The following is a 10,847-nucleotide window of genomic DNA, read 5'->3' on the forward strand; positions in this document are numbered from 1 at the left end:
TGAAATTAAGTCAATAAGTTTTAGTAAGTAAGCAATAGTAATAAGACGCTAAGCGTAAAATAAATTGTATATAAAAAATGATTATTTATAATTGAGATTTTAGATTACTGATTTTGAAAAAAAGGTATCAAAATCAGCGCAAGTGTAATGATGCAAATAGTTGATGGAAGCAATGCAATACGTCAAGAAGAAAAACCAGTATAGAAATAATAAATGAACTGTCGACTGATCATCGTACATTATTAAATACAGTATTGCAATAAAAAAAGGAAAAAAGTCATTCCACAACTTGATCAATTACTGAATTAAAAGAAATGTAATGAGTACAGAAAATATGGTAAATAGCTACTTTTGAATTGGCGTGCGTATGAGGCTAACGGTATAATGTATTAACGACAAACGTCAATCCGTATATTTAATAAATTTAGCAAAATTAAACTACAACAAAATAGTACAGACTACCAAATCTGACTAATTCAACAGCGGGTTAACAACCAATCGCAGTACCTTGGATTCCCTGAATGCATAAATATAAAAGTAACGTGAGCTGATAATCTAAGCTGTGTACTGAATTACGCAAAGATTTCCTATTAAATACAAAAACAAGGGAACGAAAAAAAACGAGAGAAGCTCCGCGATAACTAAATTTAAATAACTACGTTAAAGGTCTACGATTGCGGTACGAGACTGTCATCAACTTCAACAAACACGGTTCAATCTTCGAGGTTACTCTATCTTAACTAACTTAACCTAAAATATAGTTACCACACCGTGAATGCTAAAATGAACTCGATCCCGCAACACAAGAGACTACCCTCAACCACGACCCGCGTCTCCATCCGGAAGGAAAATCCCCCCACAAAGCTTCCTCAAACTCTAGGCTGGGACCCATCAAAAGGCGCGGACGTGAAAGTGAATAAAGAAATAAAGCAAACGGAAAAGCCACGCGGAAAACAGACAACTGCAAAGGCATCAGTAACACGTCGGAAGTTAAATGTAATTAATAAACCAATATAGGTTATAGCGCGTCTCACATTCAAGTGAGGGCTATAAAAAAAACAAATATACTAACATGCAACAGGTTCCGTATGAATAACGGCCAAGAAGAATTTAAGCAAAAGAATGGTTCCTCACAATCCAATTCAGGCAACACTTATTAAAAATTGACCCAAAGTCAGTAAAGTGCGATGGAATTCCGACGTTCAAGGCGGATTCCATAGCTGCAGATGTGACGAAAAGGCAAGCGAACAGCCCTCCTTTCCGTACAGAGTTTGACTGCTAGAAAAAAGACACCTGCCTTGGGAACCGTCTTCCGCACCCAAGGTCTTTAGAGAGAGACGTCACGGGTCCACCTTCAGTTCCCGTGAACGCGCAGAGAAAAGGCTAGCAGTCAAAAAAAAAAAATATTAAAATCTCCAAAATCTTCCATCAATAAAAAACTCCTCCTGAATTGAACTGTGTGAGCTAAATATTCCATCTTAGACAATGTAAAGAAAATAAGTTATAAAAATAAAACGTAAGAAAACCACACGCGAAGACAAATATAATAGCAAACCTTATTAGAATTTGATGCAAAATTGGCAAGACGATATAAATTTGTAAAATTGTACTATAGAAATATGAAAGCAAAAATGACTCCTCGAAGCGTATCCAACTGCTCCGCCCAAGAGTGAAACCCGCCTCTCGAAGCGGGAACCCGTAGCACCGATTGGTTAAAATTAAATGCCGCACTTGGGCCAATATCTGCTATAGCGGATAGGGTATACCTCTGCTCCGAGAGACTGCAAAACACGGTATTCACTTGGCTGGTTATGGCAGTTGAAAAGCCACGATCAAAATACGGTCAGCGCACAGTCATCTGAAACCACGATATAAGATTAAAGTACAATGTAGAAAGGTGTAAAATGCCAAAAAATAAGAAAGGAAAAAAAATGCAAAAATTATTCAGATTCAAGAAATAAACACAAGCGGTTTATTATGAGATAAATTAAGCTGTATAGAGGCAAAAAAAAACTAATTAAAATCTGGGGTGTTTATCAACGTTAACAAATAATATATATGACATAAAACAAAGAGGACTAGAGAATATCAAATGCAATTTGTAATGCGAGCATGGTAACTTCAAAAAAAAATGAAAAATTACCTTTATAATAATTCTTTTATAATGATATCCATAGTCAATTTGTAAATATTATAATCAAAGTCATATTTGTAAATATTATAATCAAAAAATTTTAATGAAGTCGACTTGATAATTAATCACAGTTAGATGAGAGTAAATATCGTTGAGATATAGATATAGTTGAATTGCAACGCAAGAAGTATTACGAAAACACAATAAAAAAGAAAAAGAAAAACCAATAAACTACGTTAGGATCAAGCAAAGCAATCTATAGGATATTATTTATAAAAATTTAGACAAATATAATAAAAGAATCCAGCGTTAAAGTTGAATATGAGATAGTATGCAAGCAAAAATATATTTATGATTGAGATTGCAAAATTAATGATTTAATAAATTTCAAAAGCAAAACAAATCATAATGATTGTCCAAACCAAAAAATGTTGGAGAAAAATGACATTTAAAGTTCCGAACAGAAATAAGTAAAAAGTTATATGAAAAAAGTATTTAGCGGAACATATTATTAAATTTGAATTATTTAATAATCAACAAGAGACACGCTATTTATTTGTATAAATGCGGATATTTGCAAAACTAATGTTTTAAAGAAAAATCAAAAGACAAAATTTTAGAATGGTTCAGTAACAAGTAAAATTCAAAAAGTTAAATTGAACAGAATTAAATTTAGTGAAAACTGGCATAAATTAAAAGGAAAATTGATTATCACTTCATAACTGAGGGATCGAGAGATCAGAAAGTTAAATAAATTTGAACGTTGACATTTGAAAAAAATGAATCAGGAAAATATTGATTTAATTAAGTAAATCTATTTCATTAATAATAATTTACTATACGCGATGAGTCCTTTAAATTAAATAATTTTGCTTTTCTAATAAACAAAAATCTGCGGAAGTTGATTCAAATTAAAAAAAATAAATTTTGTAATTGAAAAAATGATTTAATTATACAAATATTTTACTCTAGCGGCCAACAAACGAAGCTAGAAACAAAGAACGGTTTGAAACCATGGTCAATCGCAAGAAAGAAACATTTGACAGGCTGTAAAAACTGAATTTAATGCAAATGAATTGATTAAGAAATAAGATTTTAGGTTATAAAGATAAAGAAACGTTGACCTGTTTTGGGAATTCCATGTATGTAATAGCTAGGGAATGTTTTAATTCCATTGGTAATAATTTTGTTTTCATCCATATCATTATTGATCGATATTATACCAAGTTCTGTCATCGATAATAGGTAACCAAAAATTTCTGAAATCTCAAAAAAACAAAATTATGATATGTGCAAACAAATTATAAAGAATTTGGGGCAAACTGAAAATGGTAGCACTAAAGATATGTCACCACATATGTTGAAACATGAAATATAATATTAAATTTAGTGTGGGTAGGAATCCACAAAATGTCACAATGCAATGATCAGCCAGAAAAAGACTATAAGAAACAAATGAAACTGAACCAAACTTTGAATTTAAATAAAACAAAACACATTAAATAAACGAACCATATTAAATGATTCACCAAACTTACAATGTTAATCTGACAGCAAAAATATAAATTAAATATCGACCGACACCAATCTGACGTTTCGATTTACGAAATGAATCATACGAATAAAAATGTTGCCAGTCAACGAAATCACGGAACAAATAGCTTGAAAATGATAATTGTTTTTTCTCTACAACCGAAGTATGAAACATTGTAACAAAACGAAGGTGAGAAAAAAAACAATTCAGAAGCGCGCCAATGATATATTAATATTTTGTAGTTGTGATCCTTATCGTCACAACTACAAAATAAAAGGAGAAGAGAGTCTCTGGCTAGATAGGAGTAGAGTATAAAAGAACAGAGCATGAGACAAAGGCAAAGCCATGGGTTGCGTGCATCCTTTTCAAGCTGAACAAAATTACTTCCGTAACCTCGCAACTGACAACTGTAAAAATTAAATTCGAATACAAAAAGGAATTGCACGGCTGAAGGCACGTGCAATCTATGATTAAAAGATGTAGTTATTACAGTCCTGGACGCCACACGGTCTTGATACCGTGAAAGATTATAATTATATTACAGTGTGGAAGAAAGGGGAAATAATAAATGAAAGAGCAATTTATGTACTTGACCGAACTATATTATAGCGAAAACAAGAATATTACATTAAAGGGTTATAAAGGAAATACTATAATAACGGCTAGCAGCTAAGTTTTAAAAGAAACATTGGAAGATAAGTGAATCAAATAATAATAGTTTTACAATACCAAACTTGGAACGAACACAGAGGCCTCAAGCACTGCGGCTGCAATCGTGCTGCTTTAAGTGACGTCCATTATAAATGTTGGTAAAACCAAAGCAGAGCACGACTATCCTGTATGACAGACCGAATCAAAAAGCCCTGTTGCTACTTTCACACCTCGCGACGTCCGCTGCGGCCGGAAATTCTAACAGCGACATCTGTGGAATCGCGGACGCTCCATGACTTGACCATAAATATTCGACGGGGTTGCCAGAGTATGAATGTTGGTTATGGTCATTTTGAACATAACAACTGTTGCGTTTAGGTATGCACGCTTCTTTGTTGTTAGTGCCCATACGCACTTGCGGCAGGCCGTCTCGCGGCTAGCCGCGGCGGCCTTCCGCCTATCATTTTTTGTATGCCGGCTAACCGCAGCGGCCTGCCGCATATCGCACTTTGCATACAAAAAACGATAGGCGACAGGCCGCCGCGGCTAGCCGCAAGTGCGTATGGGCACTTATAGTCTTGTTGGCCTCTCTTCGCGACTGCTCGTACTTAGCTCTTTTCTCTCTCGTTGGTCTCTCTAAATATATTCGTCTATCTTCATTTTTTTTCTGTATGGCTGCTGAGCAGTCTTCGTCAAACCAGTTACTTCTGGTTCTTCTAGGGCTACTGCCTATACTCTTTTCAGCTGAGAGTGCGATAGCATTTTTGATGTTGTTCCAGGCATCTTCAGTGGAGATTGCTGCATCAGATTCAGGAAGATTGTCGGTTAGAGAGTCCTGATATTGGCATATAACTTCTGGGTCTTCAAGGCTGTAGATATTTATTATGGCGCTCGTTGGTGCTTGTCTGTTTTTCTACAAGTTATACGGCATCTATAAGACATGCACAGTAGATAATGGTCAGACACGCAATTGGCGCCTCTATAGCTTCGGACCTTTGTTACACTAGAGGCACTCATTTTGTCCATCATTACATGTCATGATCGATTTGATTATGGTGTTTGCCATCAGGAGAGGTCCATGTCTACTTGTGTATGTCTTTTATAGGGAACTGGGTCGAGCTTATAACCATGTTTTTGGATATAGCAAAGTCTATGATCCGAATTCCGTTATTATTGCTCTCATTGTGTAGACTGTTTTTGCCTATTGTTTCCTGATATATTTTGTTCTCTGCCGATTTTTGCATTTAGGTCCCCGATTATAATTTTTATATCATTTGAGGGGGCTTTATCATAAACATCTTCTAATTTACTGTAGAACGTATCTTTTATTAGGTCATCTTTATCTTCTGTTTCTGCGTGTACATTAATGATCGATGGGTTGAAAAATTTAGTTTTTAGCCTGAGTACACAATATATTCTTTCGTTAATTGGGGGAAAATCTAGAATATTGCATTTTATCTTTTTTTCAACAATAAAGGCAACTCCAAATTCATGGTGACCCTTCTCCTTACTATTATGTAATACCGTGTGAGATTTTAGGTCGAACGCCCCGCTGCCCATCCATCTAGTTTCTTGAACTGCCAGAACATTCATTTTATATTTGTCTATTTCGGAGACCAGTTCCTTGAGGGCTCTCCTTCTATACAGTGTTCGTGTGCTCCATGTACCAAAAATCAAGTCCATATTTCGTTTGCAAGGTCGTCGTGGAGATGTTGCCGGTTTCCGAGGCTTTGGTTGAGGGTTCGTAAAAGTTGGGTTTTTACAAGGTGGGGTTGTTAACCCCACGATCAACCTCCTTTTCGGAGGGTCATTTATTTTCTTCCTTCTCTGTTAGTCCTGACCACACCTTCCACCAGGGTTGACTATCTGATCTTAGGTGTAGTTGCTCAGGCTTCCAGGGTTCACCACGTGGAGGTGGAGAGAGGAATTGAGTAGGAGAGGCTATGCGACACTATCAGGATACGTAACAGTATCGTGGGGTACGCATGCACTACCCCGTTAGATACTTACTACCAGTATAAAAATATATTTACTTACCTAATGTATACTTTAAGGCATTCATTATAATATTTTACAGCACGTCTTATAAAGTGGTAATACTGATTGCCTATTAATGTGACAGTGCTGCCAACCGTACTATAATTATAGTATTTGCACTATAATTTTCTGCTGCGTACTATGTACGATATAAAACTCGGAAAAAAATTCGGCAGACCAATCATCTCTTTTCAGCGACCGCAATAGGGACCCCAATGTGTCACACGGAGATCGAACTTCCTTCGAGTATAATATAAACAACAAAAAAATGGTGATCAGTCTGTCACTTGACCTAAATCTCAGAACCCTGTCACCTTAGGTACCTATTGAAAAATAATAAATACCAAATCACAAAGACCATGGGCAAAGCAAAAAAGAAAAATTGCTACTTGAGGGAACTGTATCAATCATCCAAGCGCCGAGACCCTGGACACGTGCCCTGCACGTAAATGCATATTATGATATGCATACCCACATAATATCTTCTGACCTAACATTATAGAAACATTGCAGCTTAGACCTTAAAATGGTAGTGTATAAACTCACCGATACCAATTACGCACTCGCCTACAAAGGCTCCTACACCAACTCGGACTACACCATCGAGGATTGAAAGCTGCCAGCAGCCGCATAGAAGCCCCCAGAATCGGCGGACCTCCTAACGTAAAGGCACGAAGCTAACTCTAAATTTCACCAAGAGACAAACTCACCCAGACCACAAATTGGGTCTCGGGCCGGTCGCGAAGCCACCGAGGCCCAACTTAAAAAAGGAAATAAAAACTATTTAAAAGCACTCACAGAGTTAGCTACTTCATATACGGGGGTAAGCAACGTTTGCCTGGTGCCCCATATTATCTAAGCTAATACCCCAAGAAAGCAGGAAAAAAGAAGAAGGGAATAGATGATTATAAATTGCCTTAAAGCTGCTCCGGAGAAATAAATTACTTACTTTTTTGAAATCTTGTCTTTAAAAACGAGACGTTAATCACCTTATTTTTGAATTTTTGTTTAAAAAAAAAGGTGACGTTAATAACATTACGTGTATTTTTTTTTGAAAATGCAGAAAAGTATTGGTCATTCAACGCGTACTATATTTTTGGCTGAAATAATATACCTAATTTTGGAGGCTCGGTACTATAATTTCACTTTTGAAATATGGCAACACTATGAAATGTTGTCTACAACCGAACCAGGTACATCTTGCGTCTGACTGTCTGATATACCTAAGCAAAATGGACATTAAACGTGAACCAGATGAATTCGCATTCGACGAAGAAGGACAGGATTGGTTCGATGTGCCTATAATTAATTCAAGCAACCCAATTGCCTACACTTGTATAAAGCAAGAGAACTCTGAAGATGCTAGTGCCATTTCTGAGGTTAGTTTGTTGAAAATAAAATTATTGTAGGTTATCTTTTATTTCTGCCCAATGACATTAATATGGACGAAGCATCTGGAAAAAAAATGACACTCACTTCTTTGTCGGGTCTGCCGAATGGCATAATCGTTCTAACGCCATTTACAATAAAAGTGATATTGCTATAAATTCCCGATGCTGTTTGTCGGGTCTGCCGAATGGATCGGTTCGAACGGGTTCGCCCAAATGAACATTGACACTAGAAACACTGTTCTAACGCCATTACAATAAAGGTGATATTGCTATAAATTCCCGATGCGTGATATCGTATAATGTAAATTGAGTGACGTGTACCTATGCTATGCGCGAATTTACTTTCTAGCTAAAGTACTGAGTGCGTTTTCCATTAATAATGTCATTGTTTCTGCCAACTAAGGCCGTTCGTTCATAGAGAAACTAAAATCTGACGAATTGTTTGCTGATTGAACTCATAAACCGGTCACCCACTTGCAATAAAAATCTCATAACCTCAAACTGTCAAACCGATTGTCTTTCCTAGGTACTTCTTTTAAGTTTTTTCCTTAATATCTTTCCGGGAATATTCTTACAGCCTGTAATTATACAGGCAGGAATATTTCTCAACTTTTGCCACACATTTTAAAGTAAAAATCGGTTCGCCCGTCTTTAATACCCCGTTTACACGTTCATAGATGTACTGTGCACAGTAATAAAATGTACCTATTGAGAAACATGTATTATCCTGAAGTTGCCAAAATTGCGTGCATAAATCATACAAGATTGGAAGATTCCAAATTGTGATGATTTATTGCGCGCAAGTAAGAACACTTTCGATCTGCGCCTGCGCAGTAGAGCGATAAGGGCGTACATGCCGGTAAAAAAATGAACTAAGTACTCATTTTGAGCACCGATTTTCAATACGGCCTGTCAGATAGTAGTATAAAATGACATCCTCGCGTCTCGCTTACTCTTGAAGAATGATATTGGAGAAACAGTCTGCACTTTTACGTGTCTACAGTATTGTCATGACAGTTTAAAATAAGCACAATTGCCGACAGTAATTCCATGCATGTGTACAGGCGCTATAACTTTTGACGTCTTGACTCGTTATTGCTTGTTCAGTTCAGTGGTACCAATAATTTTGATAAGAAAATTCGATTTTTCATCAAATCTAATGATATTGGCGCCACTGTTTTATGGGCAACTGGAAACTGAGAGACTAGCATGTCGCGTCTCTTCAGTTTAGTAGCGAACGTTTTGAAACTGAGAGATTCCAGTCTTGCCGTGAGCGGCCGCCATTGAAATCATTAGCTAGATACATGCTGGAATTTTAGTTTTATTTCTGTCTTTCTTGAGAATTCTCGTGAGCGGAAGGCCTTTAATTCAAAGATTCTACCTGTTCATTAGCGTAAACATGCTACGATAACTTGATCAAAAGCAAATGAAAACATTGTTGACGATACATTTAATAAGGCAATACAGTGCCGACTTAAGTTCTATAGATGAACTGTCATTGCTTGCCATTTTGTTCTATAGAGTGCTCATACTGACGCGTCTGTCGTGTTCACATAGGGAATTGTTTGATTTGGATAAATGAGTTACATGATAAATAATACACTAGCATTAACACACCTTCTACGAATGTAATGCATAGATCAATGCTACATATTTTTTGGAAATCGATATTACCACCGGTTTTTGTGTGAAGGACTAGTCTGACTTTGACAGCTGATGAATAACAGGAATGTATATTATTTGTAATTAATAACACTAATAGTAAATTTTTATAATTCAATTTGTAACGAGAAAAGGCGTATCAATATGTCAAGTAATCTGGCATCTGATTTTGACACCTGAACAGTGAACCACTCGTTGCTTGAGCATAAAGTTATGCATAGGCTTTTTTAATCTAAAGATGGAAAGATGGCGGTGTGCAGTACAATATTTCTCAAAAAACTTCAAAATAAGACGATTTCTACTCATGAAATGTGTATTTTTTAACTTAATAATATAGCTATTTAAATTGTTTTTCAGATTCCTTCGACATACCTATCCACAATAAAATATGAGACTGACTATCAGCGAGTAATTGACTTCAACGAGTTGAATGTTGAAAATACAATACGTCAATTCGACTATGAAGAACCTCAACCCAGTTGCTCATATTCGGAAGCGGCGGAATGCAACCCAATCAATCAGGTTAAGCGTCATTCTATGAATTTAGATATTATATTAAGTTAATATACCTAATCATAATAGATTTATAGCGCCTGTACACATGCATGGAATTACTGTCTGCAATTGTGCTTATTTTAAACTGTCATGGCAATAACTGTTTACACGTAAAAGTGCTGACTGTCTCTCCAATCTCATTCTTCAAGAGTAAGCGAGACGCGAAGTTGTCATTTTATACTACTATCTGACATATCGTATTGAAAATCGGAGCTCAAAATGAGTAGTTCGTTTTTTTACCGGCATGTTCTCAATCGCTGTCTCGCTCTCTATCGCTCTACTGCGCAGGCTTAGAGGTAATATTATACCCCGTTTACACGTGCATGGATGTACTGTGCACAGTATGAAAATATATGGGGAAACATGCATTATCCTGCAGTTGGCAAGATTGCGTTCATAAATCATACAAGATTGGAAGATTCCAAATTGTGATGATTTATTGCGCGCAAGTAAGATTATTTTCGATATGCGCCTGCGCAGTAGAGCGGAGAGCGAGGTAGCGATAGAGAACATGCCGGTAAAAAAAACGATCTACTCATTTTTAGCTTCGATTTTCAATACGACCTGTCAGATAGTAGTATAAAATGACAACATCGCGTCTCCTCTTGAAGAATGAGATTGGAGAGACAGTTAGCACTTTTACGTGTAAAAAGTTATTGTCATGACAGTTTAAAATAAGCACAATTGCCGACAGTAATTCCATGCATGTGTACGGGCTCTATTACAGCCCTTGCTTGGTTATTATTTTTATTATTGACCATGAATATTTCATTGATTATGTAGGTACACTTGCAAAACATACTTTTAAACAAAGATACATTGCAAATTGATAATCACGAGTATTCTATATTATGAAATCTAAAGCTATGAGGTTTCGAATACA

Source organism: Rhyacophila brunnea, unplaced genomic scaffold (genome assembly GCF_057557595.1).
Source record: "Rhyacophila brunnea isolate RB1 unplaced genomic scaffold, BYU_Rbru_1.0 scaffold_13, whole genome shotgun sequence".
Taxonomy (NCBI): Eukaryota; Metazoa; Arthropoda; class Insecta; order Trichoptera; family Rhyacophilidae; genus Rhyacophila; species Rhyacophila brunnea.